Raw genomic sequence first — 8,816 nt, 5'->3', positions numbered from 1 at the left:
TTCTTGTGCATACATGTTTTAATAACTTCCATTTTTCTATCATCACAAATATGCATCGGCCGTCACTTTTATGTCCGGTTTAGTGAGGCATTATAGTTTTGTTTCTTGTACTTCCAGATGTACAGCCATACGTTTGGCACTGACACAGACGTTCTTGGAAATGCGGTCCTGGAAGACAGCTGCTTGCTCAGGGTGGAGGCTTGCTTGGTTGCTAAAGGCGTCCCGTGAACAGCATTAAGCTCGTAAGTGTGTTCTTCTGTCACATGACTCTCAAAAGGCACTGCCATGATTAATAGTGATAAATGCTTTATTTGCCTACCTATGCTGTACAAGTGGAGGAACCGCGGCCTTAGGCTAAGCACGTGCCCACAAAGTGCGATCAGCTGTCACCATGGTCTCCTAGGTTGTTCCCTCCAAGGACGTCATTACATATTAGGGCACTTCAGATGGGCAAGCAGCTTGAGCATGCGAATGTTTGCCTGCACTTTATGTTGTGAACATTAGTGCCGTGTGTAGCAGCCAATCAAGGAGGTAATCATGAGTTAATCCAAAGAAAATAAATTGTTTATATTTTACTTCCTGGTGTGCTTTTTTCCTTCTGCAGAAAAGTCACCTATAAACAGTACGCATGCTTTATAGCTGCGGCATGGACGGGCTGTTTTAAACCCGCTTTGAAACCTCGAAAAAGTAAAGCTGCTATTTAGGTCATGCTCATAGCAACGAGAAGCTGTTAATAACGGTTCACAAATTAATTGTCAGGGTCATAAAGAATATTCTTTATTTTCGTGCAAAGTAATGCAAAATGTCCGACATCTCAATAAAAAAAATCGGGAAACATTTCAGTGACGTGCTGCGTGCTTGCTGACACACACACACACACACACACACACACACACACACACACACACACACACACACACACACACACACACACACACACACACACACACACACACACACACACACACACACACACACACACACACACACACACACACACACACACACACACACACACACACACACACACACACACACACACACACACACACACACACACACACACACACACACACACACACACACACACACACACACACACACACACACACACACACACACACACACACACACACACACACACACACACACACACACACACACACACACACACACACACACACACACACACACACACACACACACACACACACACACACACACACACACACACACACACACACACACACACACACACACACACACACACACACACACACACACACACACACACACACACACACACACACACACACACACACACACACACACACACACACACACACACACACACACACACACACACACACACACACACACACACGCGCGCACGCACGCACGCACAAAGAAAGTGATGGTGTGGACCAATGTTGAGTGCACACAGGAAGTTGAGTAGCTGAGGAAGTCATCGCCAAGCTCGATGACAGCAGATGTGGCATGGCAAGGAGTCATAGAGCCCTGGTATGACAGCGTTGCATCAGCTTCAGCTCTTCCCACGCACTTTTGATGGCCTTCCATAACTCATCAAAATTTCCAGTGCGCAGGACCATTTTTTGCAAATTGGCTTTTAATGCCACAGATGCTTTCAGTGGCGTTCATATCAGCGACCTTAGGAAGCCAAGCTAGTGTAATTAATGGGCTACAAAGCTTTTCAAGGTGCACTTTCACAGTGTGAGCCGTGAGGATAGGGGAAAGATAATGCTGCGGGAGAAAATGCCCATTCTTGTAAGCCATGATTGACAGCGCTTAACCACACGAACAGAGTAAAGAACACATAAAAGACGAACACAGGCGCTGAATTGGGTAACCACCGATACCACCGTGACCGATACTCTGCTTATATACCCACAAAGGCACAGACTAGTGGCGATTTTTGACACTCGTGGCCACAAAAAGTAACGTGACAAATAAAAACCAAAAGAAGTACCGGAAGGGCAAACCTGAACGAGGAGAGAACGAAATAGGCAAGTTATTTTTTAAGCCACCAACACATGGAACAGTGGACTAATAAGAGCAAAAAAAAAAAATTACAAATGTGCAAGGGGAGCAGACAATTGGTAGCAGAGGTAAAGAATCATTAGCACAGCAAAACGCATGAGATGAAGTGCACTAAAACTGAAAGAAAAAAGGGCATGAACAACAAAAAGGAAGTCAATAATTGACATTGCAAAATGCAGAAGACTAGCAGTACTAAATTGCTAAACTAAAGCAAATGAACGAAACGTGCATGAGCAACAAGGGTGAAGTTAACAATTAACATAGCTAAAGGATGAAAATGAAGTGCATAAAACTGAATGAGAAAGAAAGATATCAACAAACGAATTGAACAAATGTATGAAAGCTAAAACCGGGCTGGATCAAACAAATCCAGAAAGAAAGGCAGTCTCTTTCATAGAGTGAAATGGAGGGGGTGCTTACACAATTATCCTCGAGTCTCAAAAACTTGGCTGCTTCAATTATTTCACTTGTCAGCTTATTGCGATGCGTTTTTAACACTGTGGTTTTTCTTTTTTTTTTTTTTTCAAAGATTGGGTGGCATGGCTTCTTTGAGTCGCAGTTCCTGTGGTGGGCTGGCAGAGTCCTGAGGGATATACCTGATGTCATTTTTATGCTCCATTAGCCTTTCATTGATGCATCGGCCGGTTTGGGCAATGTATACTTTACGTCAAGTCAAAGGGTTAGAGTGAACGCCTTGCGCACATGCTGCCAAGGGTTTTCAGTGCATCTTGGTGCGGCCTCTTGTTTTTTTTTCTTTTCTTTTTTCTATTTTCATAACTATCCGACAAAACTGCAATAGCCGCTCGGGGGCAGAAAAGAACGCCAACTCCTGCTTTCTTTTCACTCTTCTTAAGGCTGTGGGAAATTTGGTGCATGTAAGGAACCAATGCAACCTTTTTGCGTTGCACTTTTTTTTTTGCACTCGGTGTTTTTCAGCACTTTTTCTGCGACTGTGGATAGGATTCGGCGGATACCCTGATAGCGTCAGCCTGCTTACCTTTTTCAAGAAGCTTTCTTGCAATTTGTGCTCGCATGACTTGTTCAAAGCGTTGACAAGGGCAGACTGGAGGATATTTCTTTTGACCAGCTTTGAACGAGCGGAGTCATATGTAAGGAAGGGATTGTTCCCCTTGGCTCAAATGCCCAGCACACGTAACTGGGTGTAAAGAAGATTCTTAGTTCCAGGAAACACATGGAATCATTGTCCGACATTTTGTGCGTTAATTCAAGAGGAGCCAGGGTACTCTTAAGGGCGCTCAAAACTTTAGGCACTTCATAAAAAATGGCTTCCTTGTCACAGTCGAAAACAACTAAGACATCATCCACAAAGATTTTTTTTTTAACTCGTGAGCATTCGAAGCGGTTCCTGAGACTTCTGTCATGCATACTCAAGAACAGATCCTTGAGCATGGGGACAATACATGGTCTAATGCAGATCATGTGCCTCCAAAGTGTGAGCCATTCCATTCTGCAAATGTTGGTTTGTGGGGTTTAACGTCCCAAAGCAACTCGGGCTATGAGAGACGCCGTAGTGGAGGACTCCGGAAATTTCGACCACCTGGGGTTCTTTAACGTGCACTGACATCGCACAGCACACGGGCGCCTTGCTTTTCGCCTCCATCGAAAAGCGGCCGCCGAGGCCGGAATTCGATCCCGCGTCCTTGGGAACAGTAGTCGAGCGCAGTAACCACTGCGCCACCACGGCGGGGTCAATCTGCAAATGTTGATTTTAGGTACACAGAAAGCATTTCCAAGAAACCATCTACAGAGACTCATTCTGGAAAGATGCGGCTCCAGGCTTGTCGATAGCTTCACGAGCACATTTCATGAGGTCCATCTTGAGGTATAGAATAAAATAAATCTTTTACATCTGTAGAAAAGACACGGTGGGCTTTCTTTCTATTCCAGTTCAAAAACTTAATGACTTCATCCGCATTCTTTACCAGGAAGGGATCATCGACAGAAAGCATTTTCAGGTTGCCTTGCAAATACATAGCGACGTCTTTCTGCCACCCCCTGTTATGAACAGGCTGTCACTAACACAAGCAACAATTTGTAAATTCTCTTTGGTTGCTTTTTGGTGAGGTAGCGGGAAGCATCTTTGATTTGGTCTTCAGCCGGTAAGTATGTAATGCCCTCTGAAGCCTCAGCCACTCCAGTTGCTTTTCTGTAGTGCGCTGTCCAGTGACGTCCCTCTAATTCAGAATCTCGTCTCTTGAGGTATCACGGCAGCCTTATAGGTCCGTAGCCATGCTGAAGCTCTAAGCAATGCGTGTTGATAACTGCCCATTTTACAGACTGAAAAAGCATTCACATCAGAAAGTGAGAAATGAACGATTCATAAATGGGTGTGTTTGGCCAATGTTTAAATTGCATTTCTTCAATTGTTTGCTGTATAGAACAGTCTTCAGAACATAAAATATGAGCAAGGCTGTTTGTCTACTCATGCTGCCTGTTCTTCCGAAGTGTCCTAATGTGGAGTAACGTCCTTAAGAAAGAACAGCGTAGCAGATGTGGGCATGCTATTCAACCTATGTACAACCTTTCGTGTGGCACTGAAACACAGAAAAGTCACCACTCAAGCACGCTAGTTAAGGTTTGGGTGCTGGTATCATCTGAGGTAAACCATTCAATCATTTCAGGTAAAGGCAGGTGTACCACATTAAAGTCATGGTTGATTGCTTTAGTGGCAAGCAAAGTGCTTAGTTCAGTGGCAACACACAGGCTCTTGACCAATAACTTTATGGCTAAGTGCAGTTACTACAGGCCTACTATTACCTTCCGTGCTATGTGTGTGTTAATTGTTGCAGTCCTTGTTTAGTCTTGAGAGAATGATCTGTGCAGGTAATTGCATAAAATAGGTCATTTCCTTATTTTGACAACTGATTTATTACTATTGCTGCCACGCAGCTTGTGACACTGATTGAGCGTAGAGTTCCCAAGCACTTCCTTCTAGCCAATACTTGGTTTAATGACTTTGTTGCCATTGTGTTGTGTTGTTAAGTTATAGCAATATTTAGTGAACTGGTTGATTTGTGCTCTTCCAGCAGGTGTGCTTCTGCTTGGCAGCACACGAGAAGCAGTATTTATTGTTTACAAGTCACCGTATCTGTTCTGTTCCCAAGCATGTAATTGTACTCAAGGGGACTCAATCACAGTTCTTCAATGCTTTTTTTTTAATACACTAGTAGACTTTACTGTTATATTTGATGATGTTATGTATTATTTCCTTGACTGTCATTGTGTAAATCAGTGGGCCTCTTAGATTATCACTGCTCGCGGGTCGCCTGAGTACAGCCCAGCCATTAGTTTACTGGGGTTGCTCTGGCGTTAGTCTTTCTCCAGGTGGGCAGTTCCGGGCTGCCTACTGGTTGCCAGACTTGCTAAGAGAATTTTATGTTGTCGGCTCGTGTCCAACTAGCAGACAACGGGGAGGTGATGGGGAGGTGAGGAATGTCTGTCGCTGTTTTTATAGACTAGGAACACAATTAGCTTCAGGTGAAAGTTTCTTTTGTTTTTAGGGTATCTTTAATAATGTGCTGGCAGGTACTCATTTCAGCTGATCCGCAGTGCACATCTATTGCATCTTAACTGTCGCTGCATACTTATTTTGTATGTGTGCGACATTGTCTCCAATCACATAATTCACAAGCTCAGATGTTCGTTCCATATCGAACTTGATGAGTTCGGATTTGCAAATTATATTTTATTTGTCAAGTTCTAGCATCGACTTATTTTAGGGCATTGTTCGAGGACCTTCACGAGCGTGAGAGCAGACCTCAACTCTGTGTGCACTCAGGCATGAGCATTCATGCAAGCATATCGTCAGCATGTGACACACGGTCCGAGTGTTTGGTATTTACCTTTGCAGCGCAGTGGAAAGGACATGCTTGGGTAATTGCTCAGAAATATTTGAGATGTAACGCATGCATGCACTATCACGTTTCACTTGATTCAATAAACGGGTCGCGACAGCTAATAACTGAGCATAAACTGGTTATTGTATTTCACTCCTCACAACGTTAAATGACAAATCCTTGAAATTTGAGCTCATTCGATGCAGTAGAAAGTTTTAAAATTAATTTTTTTATTAATATCGGAATCAGCTTTTTGGTCTGGCGACCACTGGCCGCTGATGTCACAACGAGATATCATTCCCATGTCGTCTGCTATTCGCGGTGTAGGCTATATAGGCTGCACTCTTGCATGCATGCCTTGGATGGTAGTCACTGATTCTTTTTTTCAGCAAAAATATTTTATTCACATATTCTCTTTTCTTTGAGAAGCCTTAACTATAATATCCGACCTTAGTGATCCTGGGACTTGTTTTGGGCTTCGGCTAGAGATTGCCGAGAAGGCCGAAATCAACGGGCTCATGCTGTATAATTTAGGCATACAATCAGATGCATGTTATTATTGCGCTATGAGATTTAGCTTGCTTCAGCAACAAGCGCTTACACATATAAAAAGGCACTTCTACAACGTTCCCTTCCGCCGTGTACCCGCGCCGCGAAAGTGGGGAGGGGTTAGCGTTATGTTCCTGATTGCTGAGCTACTGCCATCGCTCTTACGGTCCAAAACCTAAGAGTAAACAATCATACCTCGCTATACATTAAAGGAGCGGACAAAACTTTTGAACTAAGCAGTACCTCTTGACTTTGTTATATGCGCGTGTTAGTCAGACTTAATTATTTTTGGCTAGTAAAGCATTTTTGCAAAACTATACCCAAGTAGCACGCTGTCAATGGACCGCCATCAGCCCATTATGGGGGGAAACTGGCCCCAATATTGGGACCAATAATGGTGTTTCATTGGGGCGCCACCCGTGCCAAGATTTAATCCAATCAACTAGACTGGCTTTTCCAACAATGGCCACCAATGGAAGACTAGGTTATTTATTGGCATGCAGCCTCACTGAACGGCTACCCAATATCTTCCACCCAAGCATACCCACTGGCTCATATACAACATACATCCAGCCACTCTCACTGGCTATCCAATACTTACAACCAGTGTTGCCAAATGTCGACGAGCAAAAGTAGCTAGATGGCAGCGTGAAAGTAGCTAAAAGTAGCTAAAAAATCAAGCAAGGAGCTAAAAGTAGCTAGATGTTTTCTTAAGAAATTTTATTTTATATTTTGCATATATAAAGAATTTATAGGCAGCTCTATTATTGTAAAAATTAAACACAGCTATCAAGATATGGCAGGCGACTACGCATGGCAAGTGCTAACTAACGAATAACGAATGATGAATGTGCTCAGGTTTCGATTCCGATAATTTAGGCAGACGATTTCGCAAAGCGTTAAGGCTTGCGCGCTAAGAAAAGTCGAGGTGCGAATGCATCACTGCTCTGTAAACATGTAAAGAATGGTCGTTTATCTACTTTTTGCACGTACACAGAAGCCTATGAACGGAGAGCTATGAAAGGTGTAATGACTGTCTAGGCGATATCTTCAGTCCGCGACTCGGCGTAACTCGGACCGGTGGGCCTCTTGGCCTCTTTTATCCGCTCGGTGCTGACCGCGCATGATCCGCAGAGAGAGTCGAATCAGACAGTCGATTCCAGGCGCCTTATGGTAGCCGTGCAAAGAACGTTAAGAGTTTAAATAATAGGAATGCGTACACACATGCACAATTAGTGTACCGCGAGCACGACTTCGATGCTCTTCGGAGCTCCAGCGCTGCGCGATAGGCGACACCCGTCAGAAGCTGCGCCGCCGCATCAGCCGCATCGCCTCGCCTCTTTACTTTGTGAGCTATTTTTTTCTTTTTCCCATTGAGGCGGACATGAAGGAAGCTCATGGAGGCAGAGGCGGCGAGACATACCAACACCCTTTAAGTGGCGCCTTGTATTGCATCCTCCTCTCTCTTTTCAAGTGTTTCCTTCTTTCTCGCAAGATATCTGTCTGGTTTGCGTCTTGTTTAAAAACTACCAGATGACGCTATGTGCCTGACGTCAGTTTCATCATGTGTAGCATGATGTGTAGCGTCTGTGGGAAGATTTTTCACGCCAGAATAGTAATGTTCCGAAATGTAGCCAGATTTAAGCTAGATTTCACCAAGATAGCTAGATTTGTAGCTAGATTTTGAAGAAAAGAGCTAGAACAGCTACTCGTAGCTAAACTACCTTTCTTGGTAGCTAGTTGAGTCCAAAAGTAGCTAAATCTAGCTACAAAGTAAATTCTCCGGGAGTACCGGGACTCCGGAAGTGCGAACGGAGCTGCCGGCAGCACACCACCCGCGAGGCGCGCACCTGCGCTGCTGAAGAGAGAGGGAAGAAGAAAAAGAGAGAGCGCGCCGACGCCATTCGTACGTGCGAGCGCGGCAGCGCTGTCCGCATGGTTTCATCTGACACCACAGTTTGAATTCCGCCGGGGTTCAATGGACGCTGCTCAGGCGTGGGAACGAAGAATGCATACGCTGCCACGGCGAAGGCTGGCACCGCTGCGTCGCAAACAGCCACCTGTCGAAAAGAACGTACCGTATTTTACCAAAAGCAACCAGGCTGCCCGATTTGCTCCTTAGCCCTTTAGTTAAGCGTTTTACAGAACATGGCAAATTATTAATCACCTGTGCGGAAAAAAAAGCCCATCACTCTTATCTGTAAAGACCATTTTTTGCCTTTTGAAATAGATAATCAAAAAAAAAAAAAAAAACAGCGCGAACAAACGGGGACGACAGGAAGAAACAACAGGAACATTCCTGTCGTCCCCGTTTGTTCGCGCTGTTTTTTTGGATGATGTATCACCAACTCG

This window comes from Amblyomma maculatum, chromosome 7 (genome assembly GCF_055883805.1).
Source record: "Amblyomma maculatum isolate TAMU_Amacu chromosome 7, ASM5588380v1, whole genome shotgun sequence".
Taxonomy (NCBI): Eukaryota; Metazoa; Arthropoda; class Arachnida; order Ixodida; family Ixodidae; genus Amblyomma; species Amblyomma maculatum.
The sequence above is the reverse complement of the archived record's forward strand: the minus strand, read 5'-3'. Positions refer to the sequence as shown.